The sequence below is a fragment of the Taudactylus pleione genome, unplaced genomic scaffold (genome assembly GCF_031769625.1).
Source record: "Taudactylus pleione unplaced genomic scaffold, aTauple2 ptg000137l, whole genome shotgun sequence".
Classification (NCBI taxonomy): Eukaryota; Metazoa; Chordata; class Amphibia; order Anura; family Myobatrachidae; genus Taudactylus; species Taudactylus pleione.
In genome coordinates this window covers 4,634,885-4,651,246 of record NW_028284539.1, presented here as the reverse complement: position 1 = coordinate 4,651,246, position 16,362 = coordinate 4,634,885, and the positions used below count along the sequence as shown (strand labels likewise).

General features: G+C 47.0%; 1 protein-coding gene across 5 annotated transcripts in view; it reads right to left on the bottom strand.

The window, feature by feature from the left end:
• Nucleotides 1–16,362, bottom strand: part of LOC148522870 (poly(rC)-binding protein 3-like) — a 1,341,444-nt gene that overhangs the window by 571,300 nt on the left and 753,782 nt on the right. For all 5 annotated transcript variants that reach the window (XM_088473625.1, XM_088473627.1, XM_088473623.1 and 2 more), the window contains one exon: nucleotides 15,176–15,221. The gene's annotated coding sequence lies outside the window, so the exon portion shown is untranslated. The remainder of the gene's footprint in view (nucleotides 1–15,175; nucleotides 15,222–16,362) is intronic.

Below are 16,362 nucleotides of genomic sequence, written 5' to 3'. Positions count from 1 at the left end.
AGGGCTGCCAAGAGACATTCTGGACCCGGATACAGCAACATCCTTTGGGACCACAGCATGTTGGGCATGGCTGCACCCGTTTGTGGGTGGGTCTAGCATGTAAGATGCACCCACTCACAGGAGCATGGCATAGCACCCAGCAGCTGGGACTAAAGTAGTCACTACTGTATTAGGATGGCAGGAGCTGCAGTTTTAGAAGGATGTATTTAGATGCTCAAAATGCAACACACAAAAATTAAAGTACTACAACTTTATTTTGTACATCTCTCATGTAAATAACACATAAACAAAATCTATTTTCTGTCATAGAGATAGATGAATGAAGGACTTGATTTTGACATAACATCAAGTCATCTTAAACACACACATTCCACAGTACATATCTGTTAAACTATCACATATCCTAACCGACTGCTCCATGCTCCTTCCTCATATCTACACCATCTGTGTCGCCCCTCTCTGTCTGCCCCTCCACTTTAGAATGTAAGCTCTCACGAGCAGGGCCATCGTCCCTCACATGCTTCTCCTATACCTACTTATAGTATCATTTACTCCTAACTCCCCAATTGGCACCCAACATTTGGTTGCTGTTGCCCTGCTGCTTGTGTTATGCAGCTAAGCTATGTTTATAAACCTTGTCCTGCATTGTTTTGTATTACTATTAACTGTTTTTCTTGTGTGCTCATTTATGTACTGTGTAAGGTGCTGCGGAACCTTTGTGGCGCCATATACATAAAGGACAATAATAATAATAATATATTATAGGACTTAAGTGCTAGTTAAGTAGGTATATTCTTAGGGTGAACTGATGATATCTGTTTGCATATATAGTCGTGGATATTGCTAATCCAATTTATTTACAGTAAAGAAAGAAGTGTTCCAGTATAATAAAGCTTCGGCAACTGTATGTGCAAACTAAGGTTACTATTGTTATTGAGTGTGATAATACTGTTGTTGTTATAATTAATTGCTACCTGGTGAACCAAATATTTGTTGAATAAATACAATTTGTCTGTATCTGAGTTGAATAATTTGGAAAACTCCCAGACGAACCAGAGACTAAGCAATCTATTACACCACACCTAACATTACCTGTGCATTAGGGGGTATTACATAGACCCCATCAACATAGAGTGTGACAAAAGTCGTAAACTAGTGGAGAAAATATCTGTTAGTGTGATTTACATAGCTGGTAAGAGCACCACAGTGGAACACAGACACACTCTACACCCCAGAGCTACAGATTACACAATCATATCTAATAAGTTTAATTCTGACTTATGTATATCTGTGTGAGACTGATTCTGTAAACGGAACTTGGGGTGTAAAAAAGCTGCGGCCGCTGCATCATAGCGCTTCGCATGCTGCTTGACAGACTCAGTCAAAGACAAATATACAAGTGTCACATATAAAATTAATCAGCACAGTATCCTGGAGCATCCTAGTTGCATCACATTGCGACTTAGACACATGTTTGGCAAATAATATGCAGCAAAGTAGCCCGGTCCTAGCAGAGTCTCACGGGACCAGGCATGCTGAGAGGGGCTGCTTGGCCCAATTGCAGCAAAGATGAGTGAGGACACATCTGTACTTCATTGTATTCATTAGTTCTTAAGCTATCTGGCAGACATAATGACTTCACTGATCCAGCAATGGCTTCCCGAATTCCACCATCTTACAACACCTACAACTGCAAAGCATGCCAGTATGCTAATTGGCTGCTGGGGTACGACTAGAGCTATCTCATCTGCCACAGGCACCTCATGTCTGTGATGGGTTTATGGCATGTTTTCCAGTGGATTATGAAACATGGTAAAAATTAGGATGTCAATTTGTGGCGAGTTGTGCTTGAAAATGGCAGCTTTTAAGTGATTTTTCCACTGGTTTCACCTTTTGATAATTTTGGTAGTTGATAACTCCCCAAACAAATATGTCAAAATGTTTTTGTTTTCACTCCTTGCTAGATTTCCTTGTTGGTCTTATTTAGGATAAATTGCAGTTTTATATTTTCTTAGATCAATACATGTCAGCATTCAGGTATTGTTTCAGTTTTGTCTTTACAATACATTCTTTTTGCCATCTCTGAGGGAAAGTTATATCTGAAACTTCAGAAGACTTGGAGTGAGCCAGAGGGGAAAAACGTGTCAGAGACCCCTGATTGACAGCACCCTGAAGTGTGACAAGCTACATTGGAGATTTGAATGGTTACCAAGTGGAGACAACATTACAAGCCTGTTACAAATCTGTTGGATCCTTACTTTGCTCCGGCCTCACTATCACGGCACACTCAGCTGACAGGCATGGGAGACAGAAAAACTGCTGGTGCAGTGTAGCCCAGTTCCAGCTGTCGCTTAAAGTTTTATCGGAGACTAGATTCATTACTCGGCGGGGTAAATATCCAGCGTTAGGATACAGGAAGGGAGGGTTAGGAGGTGAAGGGAGGAGGGTTAGTATACTTACAGAGCCCCTGTTGGGATTCTAAGCAACGGGATGCCGTTGTCTGTGTTTTGACGGCCGGCATCCCGACTGCCGGCCTCCAATACCCAACCTTGTTTATTGATAATAGGTTACATTTCTGAGAATCTCAATGTTAAAAATGTATATTGATTGATACTTGTATTGTTACATTATTATTTGTGTCACACTTTTTTAATGATTTTGTTTTATATGTGACTAGCTGGAGTACCCAGCGTTGCCCGGGATTTTAAGAATGTTTGTTTACACATCCTCCTTCAACAAACCTTTCCTTGGGCAGGCCTCACGAAAAGTGTGACAAACTTCCCCATCAACAGTCCTAAGGTCCAGTGGCGTAACTACTGCCCCCGCGGTGGCTTGGAGGGGCTGGGCAGCTTGGGGGCGACGGGGGCAGTAGTAGTAACTACGGAGGGTGCAGCACCGGCGGATCCAGAGGGGGCTATAAGGGCGATCACCCCCCGTACACAGAGACAAGATTCCTAAAAACCCCGCCCACTTAATGACATGACTAGTGTCAGCCGGCCAGGCTTAGCTGCTGGTTCTGCTTCCTGTCAACAGTGCAGCGGCAGCCACGGCGGGGGCGACGGGGGCAGTAGTAGTAACTACGGAGGGTGCAGCACCGGCGGATCCAGGGGGGGAGATAAGGGCGATCGCCCCCCATACACAGAGACAAGATTCCTAAAAACCCCGCCCACTTAATGACACGACTAGTGTCAGCCGGCCGGGCTTAGCTGCTGGTTCTGCTTCCTGTCAACAGTGCAGCGGCAGCTGCGGCACAGCACCAGCGCAAGGGTCTGTCACTGACACAGTCACAACTTGTGTCCAGGATGGCAGGACCATGGGTGGCGCAGAGGGGGTGGGTGGGCGAACCAGCTGAGGTCATAACCTCTTCCGCGGCTGGCAACCCCTGTCCTCCTAAGTTCCTCCCCTCTCATCTCATATCCTCTGGCTGCGCTGTACCTTAAATAACATGACAGCCAGGCAGTGGGCTGAGCCTACCTGGCTAAGCAGTTCCTCACCAGCGGCACCGCCGATCTTGTTCCCCTCACCACCTTCCCCTTCCTCTTCCTTTCCTCTCCGCTGCGCTTGACCTGCTCCTGATGCAGAGCGTGTGCTGTCAAATCGTATGGCAGCCAGGCAGTGAGCTGTTTCTGCCCTTGAGCTGAGATGGAGCTGGAGTGAGGCTCCGCCTTCTATGCTCACAGCCCAGCCACTCACTGACTGTGGCTGCCTGACACGGATGCCTGTGCTGGGTACAGCACCAGTCCTTCCCCTCCCACTATTCCGGGCCGCATGCATCTCACCGCCAGGTATGGCAGCCACAGTCACGCTCCCAGATGACAGCAGCAGCAGCTGGAGCTGAAGGCTGCCCAGGAGGCTGCAGCAAGTGTGCAGGGCCAGGCAGATATGGGATAGCAGCAGGTTAGTGTTCCTTGTCCATTCTCCAACAAGTGTTCCACACCATTACTGACCCCCATCCCAGTGTCTCCAATACTGCATGCCCAGTATCTCCCTCCTTCCCTCCCCAACCAGCCCACTGCCCCCTACCAAGAACCCCCATCCAGTCACAGTGATCCTCCCTCATTCAGTCTAGTGTTCCCACCTCTCATCCCTATATCACTACCCCCCCCACCCTACCCAGTCTCCCTATCCACAATGTGTCCCCATCCAGCTAAATGTTCCCCACAATCTGACTGACCCCTCATTGCGGTGACTCCCACTCTGCCAGCCTAGTGTCTCCTCCCTACGTCCCCTAATCAACCCACTGCCCCCTCAGCAAGAACACCCAGACAGTCTTGTCAGTGTCCCCCCTCATTCAGCCCAGTGTACTCCCTTTTCTAGTCTAGTGTTCACTGGTATCACCCACTGCCTCTCCCTGGTGTCGCCCAATGCCTCTCCCTGGTGTCACCCACTGCCTCTCCCTGGTGTCACCCACTGCCTCTCTGGCATCTACCACTGCCTCTACCCATCACTCTTTCCTGACACCCTCTGCATCTTCCTGTCACCCATTACCTCACTGCCTCCCACTATCTTTTCACCTCCTCCACTGCCGCACCCTCTGATTCTCCTTGGTGTCACTATCTCCCCATCACACTCTCTCTCTGTCACCCACTGCCTTTCACCTTCTACTGACATCACCCACTGACTCTTTCTGTCGCTCCCTCTCACCCTCTCTCACCCACGGCCTGTCACCCTCTCTCTCTCACCCATGGCCTGTCACCCTCTCTCTCTCACCCACGGCCTGTCACCCTCTCTCTCTCACCTACGCCTGTCACCCTCTCTCTCTCACCCACTGTCTGTCACCTTTTCTCTCTCAACCATGGCCTGTCACCCTCTCTCTCACCCACGGCCTATCACCCTCTCTCTCACCCACGGCCTGTCACCCTTTCCCTGTTACCCACTGCCTCTCCCCGTCATCCTCTATGTCACCTACTGCCTCTCCCAGTCATCCTCTATGTCACCCACTGCCTCTCCAGTCATCTTTTATGTCACCCACTGCCGCTCCCAGTCATCCTCTATGTCACCCACTGCCTCTCCAGTCATCTTTTATGTCACCCACTGCCGCTCCCAGTCATCCTCTGTCACCCACTGCCTCTCCCAGTCATCCTCTATGTCACCCACTGCCTCTCCCAGTCATCCTCTATGTCACCAACTGCCTCCCCAGTCATCTTTTATGTCACCCACTGCCGCTCCCAGTCATCCTCTGTCACCCACTGCCTCTCCCAGTCATCCTCTGTCACCCACTGCCTCTCCCAGTCATCCTCTGTCACCCACTGCCTCTCCCAGTCATCCTCTGTTACCCACTGCCTCTCCCCGTCATCCTCTATGTCACCTACTGCCTCTCCCAGTCATCCTCTATGTCACCCATTGCCTCTCCAGTCATCTTTTATGTCACCCACTGCCGCTCCCAGTCATCCTCTGTCACCCACTGCCTCTCCCAGTCATCCTCTATGTCACCCACTGCCTCTCCCAGTCATCCTCTATGTCACCAACTGCCTCTCCAGTCATCTTTTATGTCACCCACTGCCGCTCCCAGTCATCCTCTGTCACCCACTGCCTCTCCCAGTCATCTTTTATATAACTCACTGCCTCTCTCAGTCATCCTCTGTCACCCACTGCCTCTCCCAGTCATCCTCTGTCACCCACTGCCTCTCCCAGACATCCTCTACGTCACCCACTGCCTCTCCCAGTCATCCTCTATGTCACCCACTGCCTCTCCCAGTCATCCTCTACGTCACCCACTGCCTCTCCCAGTCATCTTTTATGTCACCCACTGCCTCTCCCGGTCAGCCACTTCGTGTCCCCAGCGTTGACCACTGCCTCTCCGCAGTGTCACCCACTGCCTATCACCCACTGCCTTTCCCCAGTGTCACCCGCTTTGTGTCCCCTACTGCCTCTGCCCAGTGTCACCCACTGCCTCTTCTATTTGAAGGAGGGCGCACACTTATAGTTTGCAGGGGGTGCCAAACACACTAGCACTGGCCCTGCTGTCATGTTTTCAGAAGAGTTCTGTGAGTTTGTATTTGTGGAGCATATCAGTGGGGGAGGATCTGGGGCACATGTGGGGCTGGGGGGAGCCTTTGTAATGAATAGAGAGGGGAGGAGTCGGTAATGACGTCACTCCCATAGTGCCGAGGAGCGGACGCCGGGGTATGGACGGCAGCAGCACTGGACCGGGGATAAAGGTAAGTGTTTGTGTTTTTTTCTTTTGTGTGTGTTTGTTTGTGTGCGCGCGGAGGGGGGGAGCAACTACAGAGGGCTAACTACAGGGGGCTAACTACAGGGGGCTAACTACAGGCGGCTAACTACAGGGGGCTAACTACAGGTGGCTAACTACAGGCGGCTAACTACTAGAAGGGGCACTACAGGGGGCTAACTACATAATGGGCACTACTACAGGGGCACTACTACAGGGGGCCCTGCATAATGGGCACTACTACAGGGGGCCCTGCATAATGGGCACTACTACAGGGGGCATTGCATAAGGGGCACTACTACAGGGGACATTGCAAAAGGGACACTACTACAGGGGGCATTGCATAAGGGGCACTACTACAGGGGGCATTGCATAAGGGGCACTAGTATAGGAGGCATTGCATTTTGGGGCACAACTACAGGGGGCACTGTATAAGGGGCACTAATTTGATACACAGTTTACAGGTTATAAACTATGTTCCCAATAATCTGGTTCTACACGGACATAAAAACTGTGCAACCTGTCTTGAGTTTAGGTGACGGACTGGCAGGAGCAGAAAGGAGGGTTGGTGAAGTAGATCTGTCAGGGTGGGATGTAATGGGCATTACTGTTTGGCATAATGTGTATTTGGCATTACTGTGTGCACAATGTGCTATTAGGGGCATTACTGTGTGGCATAATGTGTAAGGGGCATTACTGTGTGGCATAATGTGTTGAATCTGGCATAATCTGTATGTGGCATTACAGTGTGGCATAATGTGAAATAGGGGCATTACAGCATGGCATAAATTTGTTATAAGCGCTTTACTGTATGTCATTATCTGTTATATGTGGCATTATTGTGTGGGATGTGTAAGGGGCATTGCTGTGTGGCATAATGTGTTGTAAGGGGCACTCCGGTGTGGCATAATGTGTTGTAAGGGGCATTCTGGTGTGGCACATTGTGTTATAAGTGGCATTACTTAGTGTCATAATGTGTAAGGCATGTATCATGTAACCACACACCTTAAACGTAGTCTTTGGGTGTGTTTGATCTTTGGGTGGGGGGGGGCGCCTGAAACTTTTTTGGCATGGGGGAGCAGATAGAAGCATTAAAAATTTGTTGGATGTACAGTGTAAACACGGCCAAGAGCTTCTGTTGCTCTAATACCGGGATGACCATCTACAGCGACTCCTTGTTTTCTGTGCATAAAAACTTTTCGAGAAGCATTCCATGTGTAATATTTTGGCAGCTCTCAGTACAGCAGGGTCCTTGCAAAGTCATCATTTTGACAGAGTTCGAAGAAAGAAGTCAATGTTGTTGCGTAATTTGCTATAGTCAGAGAGCTAAGAATGCTGGCAAAGCCTGCTAAAGCTCTCTTCGATTATAAACATTAAGATCATGACAAAACATGACAACACAAAATGCTTGCTCCGAGGCCCTACTCATATGCCGTGAGGCCCCACAATGAGCGTACAGCAAAAATAGTGTTTTTTAATTAATTAAAAATAAATAGTAATTAATTTCGATTTCAAATTTTTTTTGTTGCCTCCACCGTGTTTTAATATGCTCGTATGTAAAATTTTACAATCTTTGCTTGTAAACTGTGGCTTTGTATAGAAAGTCAGAAGGACAAATTTCTGCTTTTATATAGCAGAGAAGATAGAAAAGAAAAAATAATAGATAAGCTAAATCCTTTTCTAATTCCGGACTTGACCTTTAGAGGGAGAATGCTATGCAAAAATTGTGTTTGTTAATTAATTAAAAATTAACAGTAATTCATTTCGATTTCAAAAATTTTTAGTTGCCTCCGCTGTGTTTTAATACGCTCGTATGTAAAATTTAAAATTTCACGTTCTTGGCTTGTAAACTGTGGATTTTTCTAGAAAGACAGAAGGACAAATTTTCCCTTTTATATAGTAGAAAAGATATCCAACAAGGAAGTAACTTAGAATAAATATATTTAATTATACATTGGCTGTATTTTAATATACCAGCACAGTTAGTCACTCCTTCTTATGACACAAATAAAACATGACAATAGTGCAGCTGTGTCACATGTGATGAATGAGAATTTAATAAAATGATGGTGCTGTCAATTTTCTTATTGAGTCAGTCTGTGCACTACAATGTAGTACCTAATCTCTTGATTCATCCCCAAAGTTATGTGAGTTGTGATCTCTCAGTAAGTAAGTTCATGACAGAGACATCAAAGAGTCTGATCCTTGAGGATTGTTGCTAACACAACAAGCGCATTGATGAATATTTGAATTCAACTGTTTTTTAGTCACTCATTATCCCAGTATATACAGCAGTGATAAATAACCATATTTGATGCCTAGTATAGCAAGGTACAGTACAAAATACTAAATATACTAAAGCACCAAGTGTTATTATTCATTATAAAATATTATTTGGAAGCAAATATGTCTTTTGGAAACATTGTACAACCTGATAATTATTTGGTAGCAAATAATGAATTTTGTTAGAGATTATTTTTTTTCCTCCATTATATAACAAATAGCAAAAGGAAAACCAGAATTAGCAAAGGAGATAATATAGAAAATATATATCATAGTGTGACACAATTTGTGATGACCTTCTGGATGGAAGGTTAATAGACCAAGCAATATGCTGTATAATATATTTGGAATTTTATAGTGCTCCAATCAGTTATTACTTACATGAGATGTTTTTCACATTTTTCTACCCATTATTGACCCCATTTCAATTGGGAGAATCATGTCCATTATTTTGCTTTAACGTATCTTTTGACAATCATAATAAAAAAGAATGAGATTATATATTTTCGCAAATGTCATAAAAACACTAGACTTTCTGACTAAATGCAACCACTTCATTTTGAATAGATCTTATTTAAAGAAGACATAGATAACACTACTTATAGTATGAATTTATAATCTGTGCTGAAAGAAAAACACTAATAAACAATGGGCCTGATTCAGAGCCGCCGCTCGTAAGCGGCCGCTCGTTCGCTCCGAGCGATGTTCGCACATCTGCGCATGCGTATGGGTCGTAATGCGCATGCGCCAACCAGTCAGTGCGGTCGGAAACCGTGTGTTCGCAAAATTGCGAGTGCCTGATAATTTGAGTGACAGGATGAGGCGTTTGTGGGTGTTAACACGGGAAGGTGCTTGAAAACGGGGAGTGGAGATCTGAACGCAGGCGTGCCAAACGGTCAAAACGGGCGTTTTACGGGTGTGCATAATTAACAAAGCAGCGTCATCGACTACGTCACTTGGTTGTTTCTTAGCCTGAACTGTTCGCATGATTGCGGTAGGAAAATCCAACCACAAGCACTGCGAGCAGTTCAGACGCCTTTCGATGTACTCGATTAATCTAATAAATAGCGGAGATGACGTATGATGCGAGCGGTCAGGGGGCGTCTTTACAAAATAGCGAGCGCATGTTTCGTTCGCTCGCTCAGACATAGAGGCGTCAACAGACCGCAAAGAGCGAGCGCTCAATTTAAATAGCCGGCCCCTTTTTCTGAACGAGCAAGCGCAAATAGCGTCCGGCTTTGAATCAGGCCCAATATCCAATAATGTTTTGCAAACAGCTTTTACTATTTAATGCAGAAGTTAATTTGTTGAGATTTAACTCTTATAGCCCAAATCTTTCATCTTTGTGTACACTGCCAGTTTGAAATATATGACTATCGAACAGGTAATTCCTGGTGCTAATGAATATAGAGTGTTGAAAATAATTATATTTCATAGAAACTCTGAGCTGCTAGTTTCTGTGATTACTTGGTCCAGTGAATAAAAGCATATATAATTACCAGTCAAAGAGTCCGGTCACTGGTGGTGATCATAGGCAGAGCCGTAGCTAGACATTTTGGTGCCCTGTGCCAGAATAAGCATCGACGACCCCCCCCATTTTTCATAAACAGAAATGATGCTTAAAAAGGGAAGTGACCTCATGTAGAAGGCCACAGCACCACGGCACACCACCATTTTCATCACTGGAGATGCTGTGCTGACCCAGGATCTCTTCCGCACTGTGCAGATGTGGGGGATAGCCTGGGGGCAGCCCGGCATCACTTGCACTGGTGGTACGGACCGTTAGTTAAAAAATGGTACTGTACAGGCAAAAACAGAGTTGGAGGGTCTGATGCATGTCTAATGATTTCTACCCCTAATTCTCTAATAACCCCCAACCTCTTAGACAGACACTTTTCTAATTACCAACTACTCCTAATTCTAACCCTTGTCTAATGATCCCCACCCTTAATGCAGACCTATTTATAAAAACCCCTTCCCCTAATGAAGATTCCTGACTATTGACCCCTCTCCTATTGCAGACACATTTCTAATGACCCCCTCCCCTAATGAAGATCCCTGTCTAATGCAGACCATACCCTGATAACCCCCCCTCCACTAATGCAGACCCCTATTAATGACCCCCCTTCCCTAATGCAGACCATAGTATAATTATCCCTACCCCTAATCCAGACCCCTGGGGGGGCTGCACATAGCATAGCAATGAGGCCCAGCCCTGCAGCTCTCCCAGCTCCCCCCACCAGGCACCTGTAACCGGCTATAATGGGCACCAGTGAGATCTGCTATACAGTACATGCAGGCAGCCTCATTACCTTCGAGCTGACTTGGCATACACACATCCTGCAGTCTGGATGAGGGCTGTATCTGGGTTGCTGTGCTGGGTATGCTGGGGATAAGAGCAGGCAGCAGGCGGGGTGAGGTCCTGCAGCTACTGCAAAGTAACTTTGTTGTCATGTGTGCTGCTCAGGAGTAGGCAGGGCCGGACTGACCATCGGGCACTTCTGGCAAATGCCAGAAGTGCCGATGGCTGCGTGGGCCGGTCTGTCCGTCTACATGGATACAGTACTATTGAAATTGTCTCTCCCAAAATGGCCACCGCCTCATAGGAAACATCGTAGCACATTGATATTTGAGAGGTCTTCATTTGCCATGTTCTGCTGCCAGACGCTAGAGGACCAGCTGTACCTCTAGTAACAGGGAGCAGCTAGTTTGGTAAAATCCCGGGCAAGACCTGCATGTTGCCTCCCCTGCCTTTCAGGTAAGTGGGTTTTTTTTTCATTATGTGTGTGTCTACTGGGGGGTGGCACTAGTGTGGGGGGATTACTACTACTACAAGGGGGGGACAACTACTAAGGACACTGCATCGGGGGTGGTACTACTGTGGGGGGATTACTACTAGGGGGACTACTATTACAAGGGAGGGGACAATACTAGGGGTACTACTGTGGGGGATTACTACTAGGGGGACTACAACTACTACAAGGGGGGGGCTACTAGTAGGGGCACTTTATCGGGACACCACTACTGGGGGTACTGCATATGGGGGGGACTACTAATAGGGGCACTACAAGGGGGGGACTACTACTAGGGGCACCACAAGGGCTACAAGGGGAGGGGACTACTACTAGGGGCACTATAAGGGGCACTACAAGGGGAGGGGACTACTACTAGGGGCACTGCATAGGGGGTAGACTACCAGTGGGATCACTGCACCACTACTGGGAGCTCTGTATAAAGGGCAATACTGGGGGCACTACATCGGGGGATCACTACTGGGGGCTCTATATAAAAGGCAATACTGGGGGTACTGCATAGGGGGGGACTACCACTGGGGGGACTGCATCGTGGGACCACTACTGGGGGCTCTATATAAAGGGCAATACTGGGGATACTGCATAGGGGGGGACTACAACTGGGGCCACTATTTAAAGGGCACTGCATAAGGGGTACCACTATTGGGGGCACTGCATGGGGTACTACCACTGGGGGCACTGCATAGGGTGTACCACTACTGGGGGCACTGCATAGGGGGCACTACTACTGGGGACACTATATAAGGGGCTTACTACTGGGGGCACAAGGGGCACTGCACAGGGGGGACCACTACTGGGACACTGTATAAGGGGCACTGCATAGGGGGGGATCACTACTGGGGGCACTACTGGAGGCCTGCATAAGGGGGACCTCTCCTGGGGTACAAGGGGCACTGCATAGGGGGATCACTACTGGGGGCACTGAATAGGGAGGACCACTACAGGGTGTGCTGTATAAGGGGTACTGCATAGGGGGGACCACTATGGGGGCACTGCATAGGGAGGGACTACTACTGGGGGCACTATATAAGGGGCACTACTGGGAGACTGCATAAGGGGAACCACTCCTGGGGCACTGCATTGCACAGGGGGGGGACAACTACTGGAGGCACAATATAAGGGGGACCACTACTGGGGGCCTGCATAAGGGTGACCACTACTGGAGGCATTGCATACTGGGAGTACTGTATAACGGGAACTACTGGGGGGACTGCATTAAGGTACATATGGAAAGGACTGTTCCCAGAGTGACGAGAAAGGGGTATGTGTAATGATTATGGCTTTTTCCATGAGACCACGGCCCCTTAATTTTTTTGGGAACGTGCAATAATATGCCTGGGGGCACCAAAAAATATATTTGCTTATCAAAAAATTTGGGCTAGGGCCGCCCCTGTCTATATGGCTGGGATTCTACAAGCTGCTGGTGACTGGGCAGGATAGAGGAGGAGGCTTGTGTACTGTACCATATGCTTATTTATGTATTCACAAGATGTTCTATTGGATTGCTGCAACAGCCCTCTCTGAGTGTTGTTTACTGTGTGCCTTGGACACATTACAGCTAGTGTGAACTATATCTACACATATTGTTTCTCATACTTTTCACCAAATTTTTTTGGTTGTTAAAAACTGAGCTTTTCATACTTACCCTACCCCCTTCTCCCCCTAACCCCCCCCCCTTCGTGCCTAGACCTAACCCTCCACCCTTCGTACCTAAACCTAATCCTCCCCCTATTTCTGTACTCATTCTGCTCTCCAGCTCCATTATGCAGCCTGTTCCCCTCTCCCCATGTCTGTACATGTTCTGCTCTTCTGTGTACTCTGCCCTCCCACCTCTGTGACCCCTGTTCCCCTCTCCCCATGTCTGTAGCCCTTCTGCTTTCCCGTGTATTCTGCCTCCCACCTCTGTGACCCCTGTTCCCCTCTCCCCATGTCTGTAGCCCTTCTGCTTTTCCATGTATTCTGCCCTCCCACCTCTGTGACCCCTGTTCCCCTCCCCATGTCTGTAGCCCTTCTGCTTTCCCGTGTATTCTGCCCTCCCACCTCTGTGACCCCTGTTCCCTTCTCCCCATGTCTGTACCCCTTCTGCTTTCCCGGGTATTCTGCCCTCCCACCTCTGTGACCCCTTCTCCCCTCTCCCCATGTCTGTACCCCTTCTGCTCTTCTGTGTACTAAGTGCCCCCTATTCTCCTCATGTATGTACCCCTTCTGCTGTTCTGTGCTTTTTTATGCGCTAAACGCAGTGAGGCATAAATTGTCATAGGACCCAGACACTATGGAGTAGGACCCCATTTTTCTTTTAAGTGAGGGGTCCCTGGGACCCACACTTTTTTTCATTTAGCGCAATCCCTGGGTGTAAGGGGCATTACTGTGTGTAACTTGAATGAGGGGCACTACTCTGCAGTGTAATGTGACAAAGGGGCACTATGGTATGGAATAATTTGAATTGGCGGTACTATTGTGTGCTCACGCCCCTTCTCAGTGAACACACAACTGTTTTTTTCGACGCGCGCCTACTACCATATTCTTTTGTGTAGGTGGAAACCAAAGCTCTTTATGTCTACAGGGCATCAAAATGTGTAGTAACAGCTCTGCTTTGGTGGCACAGACGTGTCCTCCTCTGCTCCGCTCCCCTGCCCTAAAAAATTCCTACAGTGAACACTGTCTAATCCTCTACCACTGCTAGGCTAGGCCTTGGTCAATTGGGAAAATGCCTTTCCTTTACTTTGTGCGTGACATATACCAATGTAGCGCCAGCTCTACCTAACAGAACTAACCAAATACCAAATGTTTAAATATGGCACATGTTTAAATCCCCTGCAGGATGTGCTCTTTTGTGTGTATTTTAATACAGAGAATGATGTACACTTTTATGTTCTAATATTAATTATATGTGTAAGCGCATAGACTAAGATGTGGGAGGAGTCAGGATTAGTAAGGGGAGGAGTCTATGCCAGGAGCCAGGTGCTGAAGCGAGGTGGGCCTGTGTGCTTTAAAATGCCAGGGTCTACTTTTAGTCCCAGTCCGGCCCTGGGAGTAGGGGAGGGGTAGGAGCGGTGTGGGATTTCAGTACTGGGCATATGCCGGAGTAGAAAGAAGGAGCTTCTTCACTTCCCGGTGGGCAGCTCCTCTTAGCAGACTCTGAGTCCACTTAGTGGCTCAGCCCCGGAGTACTCTTCAGATGCAGCAGCAGCACCACGCAGAGAGTAGGACAAGACAAACCAGCGCTGCATACACTGCCTGAAAGCACAGCAGCAAAAAAGTGCAGATCTCACCGCTCCTTCCCCTTACCTAGGTGATGATGAGTCTGAAAGCCGTGCGCAGGCAGTGGAACCTCATTCAGTTCAGGCATCGCGACGTAGTCTCACAGCTTGTTCTTTTTGGGCATCATCATCAGAGCAGCGGCCATGCCACCCTTAGAGCATTGCGCTCTGTGCGACAGCATCGGCCGCACCACCCTAGCTACGGCCTTGATCATAGGACCAGTTCTTCCTACTATTTATATCTAAATGTCCTGCTTTTCCCACTATGCCACTCACTCTCTCTGGTGATAGGAAGAGAGAGTTGGGTCCGTGGGTCTATAAAAGATGCGTGAGTCTCGCTAGTGTGAAAGTGATCTTCCACTTTAGTTGTATAACCACCGGCGGACTGGGTATAATTTGTATTATATTCTTACTAGAGAATTCATATTTGGATTGCAGTTGTAAATTAGCCAAGTATATACTATGTACACTTACATATACACAATGGTGAAAGATAATTGGTGAAAAAACAACAAAAACCTTATAGTACTCTCTTAGTATTCAAGGAACCCCAGTTAAACAAAACATTTAACATTTTAAGTCAATTTAGCTTGTATGACAATTTAATGTATAAAATCAATTTTAATGTAAAGAAAATCTTCACTTACATTGAGTATTATGCAATGTCTTGCCTCTGCTTTGTAATCCTTGAATCTGTTAAATGAAAATAAAAGTGATGAGATGAAAAGAGCAGGAATACATAAAGATTTGCTTATCCTCTTCAGCTGCACTCATGAAACATAATAATTATTACTAGTTATTTACTTTATATATAGCGCCTACATATTATGCTGAACCTTGCAGGGAATAATTACTAATTCACATCAATGGAGCTTACAGTCTAAATTCCCAATTACACTGACACATACACTAAAGCTGGCCACACACTAGAACAACTTGCATCCAACCATCCAACTAGTTGATTGGTTGGAATGAAAACCTGGTAAGGGATAAAAGCAAATGACAATCAGCAATTTGCACAAAAACGCAGGAAAATGGACTAAAAACTGTTGTTTGAACAAATTGTTTTGATCAAACATTTAACAAACTTGTCTGACCGACCACTGTCATCTGTTTTCTGGCATTTAGGAGCAAATTGCTGATCATCATTTACTCCCATACCTTACCAGATTTTAATTCCAACCAATCAACAAGTTTGCTGGTTGGATGAAAGTTGGTCTAGTGTGTGGCCAGCTTAAGGGCCTGAATTTGAGTTGGATGCAATGTGGCTGTTTTTGCAGGAAGCCGTGGAAGCCAGATTTACTACCTTAGCCTAATGTGGATATCTGTACGGCTTCAAGCCCACTGTTTTTCTATCCATGGTCAAAGCCATCATCATTGGTATTGGCACATGCACCTGACCCATGCTGGGTGCAAGTGATCTGCTGGAAACAGGCTTCCCTACTCTGTATGCACGCATCAGAATAGCATGGAAGTATAGCTTAACACCCATGACACTCCCATGACACGGTAAAGTTCAGTACAGACACATGGTTGCCAACCAGTTGCTGCCCAGATATGCCAATTTCACACAAATGGGAAGATGTGATAAAGTGGAGAGAGATAAAGTACCAGCCAATCACCTCCTAGCTGCCATGTTACAGGCTGTGTTTGAAAAATGACAGGAGCAGTAGAGTGACTAGGATATTTGGAGCCCAGGGCAGGATGAAAAACAGAGCTCCTCCACCAAAAAGTGGGTGTGACCTCATGCCACAACGAGCGTGGCCACTAAAAAATGGGGGTGTGTCAATATGACACACCACCACTTCTCGTCCCTCTGGGAACATTCCTTTCC